We start from the raw sequence: 10196 nt of genomic DNA, 5'->3' as shown, positions 1-10196 counted from the left end.
TTAGTGTAAAGTACTTATTAACTCTATTATAAATTACTCTCATATACTTTTGAAAAAACTGGGAGTAGAGAAATAGGTCGGTAGTTAGAAATATTATTGCAATCACCTTTTTTGAGAATGGCTAATTTAAGTTTGTCAGGGAATAAACAATTTTCAAATGAAGATGATATTAAATAAATTAATGGTTTACAAATGCTGTCCATAACATAAATAGCTACATTACTGGAAATACTATCATATCCACATGACTTGTTGCGTTTAAGTTCAATAATTGCTATATTAAATTCAAGTTTAGTTATCTTTTCATTATTTATACTAGTGTTGGATTTTTCTCCCAAAAAAGTATTAAATGTTTTATTTGGTTGCGCAATGTTAGAAGCATGAGAGGGGCCTACATTAACAAAATATTTGTTAAATTCTTGACATATATTTGTTTCACTTGTTATAATTTTTTTATCGGAAATTGATTTTTGTGGTAAGCAAGTATGCTTCTTCTTTTCTCTTCCTGTTAGTTTATAACAGCCCAAGTCCTTTTTATATCGAATTTATGCTTATCAAGCTTATTAGAAAAATATCTTATTTTTGCTTCTTTTATATTATGTTGAAAAAACTTTTTATAATTTTTGTAGATTTTTTCATCATCTTTATTTTTTGATTTTAAAAATTTTACGTAAAGTTTTTGTTTTCTTTTTGATGCTTTAATTAAAGTTATTTTCATCCACGGATTCTTATATCCTTTGTTTTTTCTTTCTGTAGTTATTTTTGGGCATATATTATCAAAGATATTTTGAAATGTACTTGAGAAATTATCAAAAGCAGTATTAGGATCTGTTGATGAATAAACGTTGTCCCATCGTCTATTTGGAGTTTTTTTTTTTAATTATTCAGGTTTTTTATAAAAAGATTTCCCTAAGTCACTAAGATTTTTTTATTGGTAATATTAGAATAGTACTTCGCGTGCTATATGGAAAACCGGAAAATGATCAGAAAGTCTGCAATAAAAAGGCCTGATTCAAATTTAGTATTTAGGGAACTGTTTGTTAAAATATTGTCAATCACAGAAGATGATTGGTTAGTAATGCGTGTGGGTTTAAAAATGGTGGGTATTACACTAAATTCAAATAGTAAGTTGAAAAAGTTTTTTATGTTTGCAAACTTTTCATAACATAATGCGTCCATATTTGTATCTCCCGCGAAAAAAACGTGCTTGTTTTGTTTACTCATTTGAGACATAAAATTTCTTAAGATATTAAGGAAGTTAACTTGTTTACCACATGGAAGTCGATACAATGAGGAGATTAAAAACGATTTACCAGAAGTATTTAACACTTCAATGCACAAAGTTTCAATATGTTTATTTGTTTTTGAAAATGTGTTGTTTTTTTTTAAATTCAACTTTATCAAGAATATATATTGCAACGCCACCTTCCTTGCTGATTACACGTGGTTGACTTATTATTTTATATGAATCTAAATTGTAAAGGGAATTTTCGGGCATGGGCGAATTTGCATCTTCCCAAGTTTCTGATATATATATATTACATCAAAAAGATAAGTTAAAGAATAAAAATTAAGTTAAAGAATAAATATGTTTAAATGATTCAAAATTTTTGTTCATTGACCGTATATTAATACTTAAAATGTTTAAATCTTTGTTACGTTTTTCTCTCTTAAATTCTTCTGGTTTATAATATTCATTATTTAAGCAGTTAATATCTATTTCAGTCAAAAAATTATAATCATTTTTGTTATATTTCAAAATTTCAAAAATAGGTGATATTAATTTTGTCAAATTTGCTTCATTGTTATGCATTGTTTTAGATATATTCATTGTCAATATAATCCTTAATAAAAACCTTAATTTAGTACTTAATAAAAAAATTAAAACGTTAATAAATAAATTACTTGCTTTTAACACCCTCTTTCTCGTTTTTTATTTCTCTTACCACTAATCGATTATATATGACATTTGCGTATTTTCCGTTACCACGATGCATTTTTGCTTGGACAAAAAGCTCTTTACAAATCCGCATTGTTTCATCGCTATAGTCTTCGTTGATAAATATGTTTTTACCCTTGAGTTTACAAGCGTTAGATAAGATGTTTTCCTTGTCCTCCCAGTTTAATATTTTGCAAAAAATAGTTCTAGGCTTACCATTAAATTTACCGACACGATGTGCTCTTTCTATAACAACTGGATCCGCAATTTCAAGGTCTTCCTTAAATAGTAGGCTAACTTTTTTTAAAACATCATTAAAAGTTTCGTTATTTGCTTCTTTGATTCCGACAATTCTTAAATTGTTACGTCGGTTTCGATCCTCAAGATCGACTGTTTTTATTTTGTTTTCATTTGAATCGTTGCTTAATTTTCCATGGAATGATTTAATACCCACAATAGTTTCTTCAATTTCTGCCATTTTGCTATCAACTTTGCTCACTTTTGTCTCCATTTGATCACCAACAAAAGTAAGCCCACGTTTTATTTCTTTAATGTCTTTGGCTAAGTTATCAACTTTTTCAAGAACACTGAGCAAACTTTCCTTAAAACATTTGAAAATTGTATCTCCTTGTAATGACATGAGTTCTCTAAGCATTCCCATCGTAATTACTTTATCGTTATCCATTTTTTATGTTTTTTAATATCGGTTTATATTTTTATAGATATACAACATATATATGTAAATTCATAAATATATACATATATAAATATATATATATATATACATATATAAATATTTTAAAATGAATATATAAAAAAATTATTTAACTTATTTTTTAACGTTTTTTTGCTTCTTCAACACATCTGCTCTGCTCAAAGTGCGTAGTCTAATGGTTTACAAACGTATTTTCAGGACCTAAAGCCCCTAGGTTTTGTATTTATTTTTGAATTTTATTTTGAAGTTGTTTTTGTATTATAAGTATAAAAAAAATATACCATTTAATACAGCCTTTGCAAATTAGATGCGATAGAGACTAAAGCAATATGAAAATGAGAAAAATTTTGGACAGCTGGATCCTCTTCCAGTTAGCGTATTTGGATTGGACTAAATTTCCTTTTTTTTTTTACAGAATAGATGACTTTTGAAAAAAATTTTGGACAATTGGATCCCCTTCCAGTTAGCATATTAGGATTGGACTGAATTCACTTTTTTTTTTAACAGAATAAATGACTTTCTGTGCAACGTTACAGCATTTTTTGAAAAACCTGCGCGCGCATACTTGTCGGCAGAAAACATTAAAACAAGTTTAAAGTAAAAAGAAGAGCAGCCGTGAGCAGTGGAGTCTGTGTGACAGTGGAGAGCGGAGAGTCTGTGTGAGCAGTGGACAGTGGAGAATCTGTGTGAGCAGTGAAGACAGTGGAGCCGTGATCAGAAAACCAGCCGTGGCGCAGTGGTTAGAGTTCTGGCTCAGAAGCATGAGGTCCGAGGTTCGACAACATTGGTACGGAAGGAGGCGTAAACTTCCAGTTAAATGCTCTCCCGCGGCGCTGTGTCTTAAGACCGTAAAGACTGGAAGCATCTAAACAACATAAAAAAAAAAAAAAAAAAAATTGTATTGGTCAGGATGTGTTTTATAAATATGCAAATTTTGTTATTACGTCAGTTAACAATGCGTGAATCAATGCGCATGTAAATAAACAGCCAAACTAAATCAAATCAAATATATTGCAAAAAGTACTACATTCAATGAAAATGAAATGAAAACACTGATATAAACATGCAGCAAAATATTGAAAAACTAAAAGAATTTTTAAATATTATAAAAGACACGTTCGACGTCATAACTTTGCCAGTGACTTGGCATGATTTTGAAATTTCTCTTGAATTAAATGCCATTTTTAACTTGCCATTTCATAAACTTATTAGTCAACCAAAAGAAAATGGAAAAAAGATGGAGGGTTAGGGCTTTATGTTTCAAAAAAGCATGATTTTAAGATAAAAAACATACTATGCTTCTCAAACGATGCTTATGAAAGCTTAATTATTGAAGTTATAAAATTTAAAAACATTTTAATTCCACCAAGTGGTAAAATCAAACCAATTGAAACTTTTATGAAAAAATGAATAAAAAAATAAAACTTTATATGTCGCTAGTGACATAAACCTTGATTACCTAAGTTATTTAAAATTTCCTAAGTTATTCAAAATTTCTAAAGTTATTCAAAATTTCAAAGTTATTAAAAACCTAAGTTATTCAAAATTTCCGAAAACAAAATCTTTTTTGATATGCTTTTTAAATTTAATGTGTTGTCAGCAATTAATAAGCCAACGCGAGTGTCAAAACAGCAACACCTAGTGGGCACAGTACGTTTTTAAAACGTTCTTTGGACGTTTTCATTAGGTTTAAACCTTATAAAAACGTCTAAAAAACGTTTTAAAAACGTTTTAAAAACGTACCGTGCCCACTGGGCAGGCAATATTCTTAATAATAATTACCTGGAAATGGATATTGAAACTGGGAATGTTATGATGATATTAGCGATCACTTTTCAATATTTATAAAAACAAAAAATTTAAAAATCACGTCTGATTGTGAACAAAAACTTGTAAATTTGAAAAAACGCCATCTTTAAACAAGTAATACTAATTAACTATCAATTAGACTAAAACGAGAAACGTGGTCCAACATTACTTAACGTTTTTTTTTAAAAAATGTTGTAATTACACCAGTGGCGGGTTATAGAGGAGGGGGTGGGGCATGCGGATCGTAGCTCCCCTCCTACTAGGGACTATGTTATATATATTTTTATAGAGAGTAAGAAAATTTATTAACAATCTTTATATGCATATATGCATATGCATAAGGTATCCAGCATGTGTTAGTTGGCTTTATTGTAAAAATGCGCAAATGCGACGTACGTTTTTATAAAAAGTTTTTAAATCATAATACATTTAAACTCAATGCGTTCTTAAGCAAAATGTATTAGAGTTTGCACTTGTAGTTTATTCTTTTGTATCTGCTTATTTATTATAATCGGTCATTTATAGTCATATTCAGTAAATTCACGTTAACTTGAACCTCCAAGGAATCAAGGTAAACGATTCGAATAAACAAATCTTTGACTTAAGCGAAGTAAAACAATACTGGAGATTAAGTATAATTATTTTATTCCTAGTTTATAATTCTAAATTTAATTTTTAAAATTTTAAGTGATTTTTAAAATTTTTATGTGTTGTACGTCAAGTACTATTTTAAAGTTTTACACAATTAACAAATGAGCAATGCCAATGAAAATAGTAAAAAAGCAACTACTGCGAAAAAAACATATATTATCAGAACAGGTTAATAACAGAAAACTTAATCATTTCGATACCGTGCACTTCTCAACTATCTGAAAATGAAAAAACACTGCTTGCGATATAGAAATATATAGATACTTTAGAAACTTTAACTTTTATTGAGGACCCAGTGGACACAGGGCGTAAAAAAGACGTCTTTTAAACGTTTTTTAAACGTTTCGGACGTCTTTTGAACGTTCAAAAGACGTCTTATTTAGGTCCTGTGCCCACTGGGGATACTTTTTTTTTTTTAGGGGATTTAAACTCAAAGTCTTGAAATCAGAATACAAGATATGGATTTTGCCAGGATTTGATTTGATTTATCCTTTTTCAGCCCTTGTTGAAAAAGGCAAAAAAGTAAAACGATACTTAAATCAACCTCACTTCACGAAGTTCCAATATTTCTATTATAAAGATGGTTTCGGGTTAAATAATTTTGTTGATAACAAATGAAAATTAATAAAAAGGTGGTCTTAATAAGCTTGGTGTGGACAGGTAAATATTCCCGATATTATTTAATGTGTACAAGCATGCGAGAGAATGCGTAAAATCGTATGAAGCGTCGTCCATAAATTACTTCAAGCTGCTTTGACCATTTTTGACCCCTATCGTAACGCTTTTGTAAAAAATTCCGTACAATTCTTAACAAAACTAATAACCCTTCCCCTCCTACCTTTAGAGTGTAACGTTTAATTTAAAGACAACCCTTTATGTGAAATAATATGTTATAGATAAAATACGGCTTTTGAAAGTAAGCTTTTGAACTTTAATTAGCCCCCCTCCCCTTTGGTGAGTGATAAAACCAGCCCCTGAATTACACTTTATTATTTTTTTAGTTAATAATGTGCTACAAGAAGACATAATCAGTATTGTCCTCTGATCAGGCTTATATATAAATGACGTCATTTTTATCAGTAACATTATTCTACTAAAAGTGTTCATCGTTATACTAATGGTATTGACTATTTTAATTGATTAATTTATTTTTTTAATTTATTTTTGAAATTTAAATTCTTTACAACGAATTATAATAGTAGTAATCATAATAAAAACATTAATAATGATATTAAAAGCAGTAGTAAGTACCTCTTCAACAAAAAATGATAATGAGGGAATGAACAAGTTGCCATTTCAAGGTATATGCATGATATATATGGTATAAACATAATTTGATTGTTTTGTATAGAAATAAAAAGATCAAAAAGATCTTAAAATATATAATGTCAAATAGCATTAACCTGAGTAGCATATTTAAGATATGATTCAAATATTGTATGGCATATATTAAGAAGAGTTTCATCATTTATTAATCAAAATAATAATCTACTATTTATTGTCAAGTACACTGGTTATTAAAAAAAACTTATTTTTACCCCAATCAAACAAAAAAGGCAATTTATAACACAAAGAATAGAATTATTTAAGCCTACTAAAATATATTTCATTAAACTTGATGAAAAAATTGGAGTGTTTTAATTGAAACTCAATGATAATGTTCCAACTTGGCTTAGAAAATAATATTTCAATGCTTTTATACTCTCAAATGCTTAATCAAAAGGGATGATGGAAAGAGAGGGAATAGTTGGAAATAAAAAAGTTAGGGTTAGGGTTATGGTTAGGAGTTTTGGTCCAAACCTGATAAACGAGGGGTCTTACTAAAAGGGTCGATGGGAACCTTTTAAAGATTGTTGATTTTTAAAGCCTAAATATACTGAAAGTTTTTATTCTTATTAGTGACTGATTTATATTTTTCATTCTATTTTTTTTAAGTTTTAACATTGATATTGCCAAACCCAGATTTAGGCTCTGCAACATAGTTCTGTAACTATGTTGCTAGCCTCGTAATTTTGCATACAAATTCTTTAGTTTGGTGCTCCATCAATACTTTCATATAAAACTTTAAATAGCTCATAATCTTAGCCACAGGCATAAAAATCATTTATTTTACTAACAGTGTGATTTAACATGCCTTAAAAACTTTGCAGAAATCTTAGAAATATATATATTTTTAAGATAGCTTTTCAATTTTTCTACTAAAATATTGTTGAATTACTATGGTATTGTGCAATTATTAGGTCTAGGAATTAATTGATGCGCTTTTTAATTGAAAATTGAAGGTTTATTTCAAAAACGAAATGGATGAATACATTAATGGAAATAGTGTCCATCGCTAGTCACTACTTTTGCCCATCTTTCCGGCAATTTACGAATTCCGTGTCGAAAAAATGCTTCATCCTTAGAAGTGATCCAATCAGAGACCCATTTTTCGATATTTTCTGAAGAAGTGAAGCGCTGTCCAATCAAATCGTTATTCATGCAATTGAACAAGTAGTAGTCAGAAGGAGCAATGTCCGGAGAATACGGCGGGTGCGGTAACACTTCCCATCCGACATTTTCCAAATAGTTTTTGACAGGTTTTACGACATGTGGTCGAGCGTTATCATGCTGAAAAATGAGTTTATCATGTCTGTTACCCCAATCTGGTCGTTTTATGACCAGAGCTTGATTCAAATGCATTAATTGTCGTCGATAACGTTCTCCATTAATAGTTTCACCAGGTGTCAGAAGCTCATGGTGCACCACACCTTTCATATCCCACCATATACACAGCATAACCTTTGCACAGTGAATATTCCGTTTGGATTGTGATGAACCTGGTTCACCTGGCTTTACTCAGGCCTTTTTTCGTTTAGGATTCTCGTAATAAATTTATTTCTCATCACCAGTAACAATTCGATGAAAAAATCCATTTCTTTTCTATCTTTCAAGCAGCAATTCACAAATGGTCTTTTTTCTTTCCACGTCTCTGTCTTTCAACTCATGTGGAACCCAATGAGACATTTTTTGAATCATACCCATGGCTTTGAGGCGTCTGAAAACTGTTGATTGTTCAATTCCTAACGATTTTGCAAGGTCCTCTTGCGTTTAACAAGAATCCTAATCGAGCAATGCTGCCAATTATGCATCTTCAAATTTTTTCGGCTGTCCTGGTCGCTCTTGGTCTTCCAAACAAAAATCACCACTTTTAAACCGTGCAAACCACTTCTGACACGTTCGCTCAGCTAGAGCATGATCACCATAAACTTCAACCAAAATACGATGACTTTCGGAAGCACTTTTCTTCATGTTAAAGTAATGAAGAAGAATCCCCCGCAAAAACACTTTATTAGAAACAAAAATCGACATTATTAGTTAAATTAAAAATAGTGTTGTTTACGCTTAAATCAAATGATTTATAATGAAAATGATGCGCAATAACAGTGATCTTCGCACGCATGCGTGGCTAAACGAAACGCTGAGACAATAAGCTAGTTTCGTAATCCCTTGTCAAACCGCACGAATTAATTCCTAGACCAAATACTAAAATATCTACTTAAATAAATAAGATAAATATGTATATTGTGTACAAGAGCTGAGTTATTGATCATTTGGTAATGTTTATCGCTGAGATCAATCTTCATTTTTAAAATCAAGGGCTTCCTCTAAACTTATATTAACCTGAAAGATTTTATCCAAAGTGTCACTAACATTTTTATCTCTAAAATACTAGACATATTATTTTTTTAAATAGAGGCATATTTTTTGCTCAGCATCATTTGCACTTCATGAAGAAGATAGAGCTTCATGATGTTCAGTGGCTAGTTCATTTATTTTTTCCGTTATGCTCTTCAAGAATGCTCAATTTTTTATGGAGCCTTTCAGAGCCAAAAGGGCTATTTTTATTTGTCATAAGATTTCTTAGAAGCCAATGGTATTTTTTTGAAAACAAGGTAAATTTTAAAATTTGCCTTATCTTGTCAACTTCTCAACATTTTTAGCTGAAATTTTGCATTTCAATGTTTTTTATAAATAGAAAAAATGTCAAAATACAAAATGCCATGAAAACAGGGAGAAAAAAAAAATGAAGGCTCATGGTTTAATGGACTAATGTGATTATATGTGTCTTATTTCAATGGTTTTATGGATTTTACTTATATTTCATTTTTTGAAGATATTGCATTTAAAATCTTTTACCTCAAAACGGTTAAAAACTGTGTTGATTTTTTTTGTTAGGTTAAAAAACGGTTAAAAAGGGTTTTTTGTTAGGTTAAAAAACGGTTAAAAACTGTGTTGATTTTTTTTGTTAGGATTATGAGTATTGTCTGGTAACTCATTTTAAAACTGCCTCCACCAATTTTGATGCAGCTAAAAAATAAATGAAAATATTTTAATGGAATATAATTTTAAAGTTATTAACTAAACTGATCATTTAAAACGGTATACATGTATAAAATCTGGGTTCAATACTGATTTTTTCAAAACTGTCTCTTTGCTTTTAATTTTAAGGAAAAATTCCATGATCGTTTTACTCTTCTTCCGTCTAAGTACATATTTTTTTCATAAAAAAAAAGAAGTAAGAAAAACTCAATTCTATTTAAATGTTATTTTATTCCAGGTTATAAATTTTTGAAAACACTTTTTTTATTTGCCTATTTATTTCTATTTATAAGCCTAGATTAATAGGTCTACTTCTAAAATCTTTTCCTAAAATTTATCGGTAAATCCTGGAAGGTTTTATTGTTTTCGATATTATAAATTATTTTCTTGTTTTTTTAAAGGTTTTTGGATTTAGTAATTTATTGTTTTGTGTTCGTTTTATGTCATCGTTTTGTTTACTTCAAGGATTTAAATCTTATCTGATTTATTTTTATTTTTTTTTATTTTTATTTAACTTTTTTGCTGTTTCCTTACAAATTCTGTTCTTGTATAATAGTTAAACATTTTGCCATTTTTTAAACACTTTTTTAATTTTTTTATTCTTAGTAAAAACAAAAAATAAAAAAGTTTTAGCAAGTTGCTAAAAATATTTTTTACCATAAATAAAAAACTTTTAGCATGTTGCTAAAAGTTTCAGTTTTAAAGATTTGAATTTTATAA

Source organism: Hydra vulgaris, chromosome 10 (assembly GCF_038396675.1).
Source record: "Hydra vulgaris chromosome 10, alternate assembly HydraT2T_AEP".
In the NCBI taxonomy this organism is placed as follows: Eukaryota; Metazoa; Cnidaria; class Hydrozoa; order Anthoathecata; family Hydridae; genus Hydra; species Hydra vulgaris.
The sequence above is the reverse complement of the archived record's forward strand: the minus strand, read 5'-3'. Positions refer to the sequence as shown.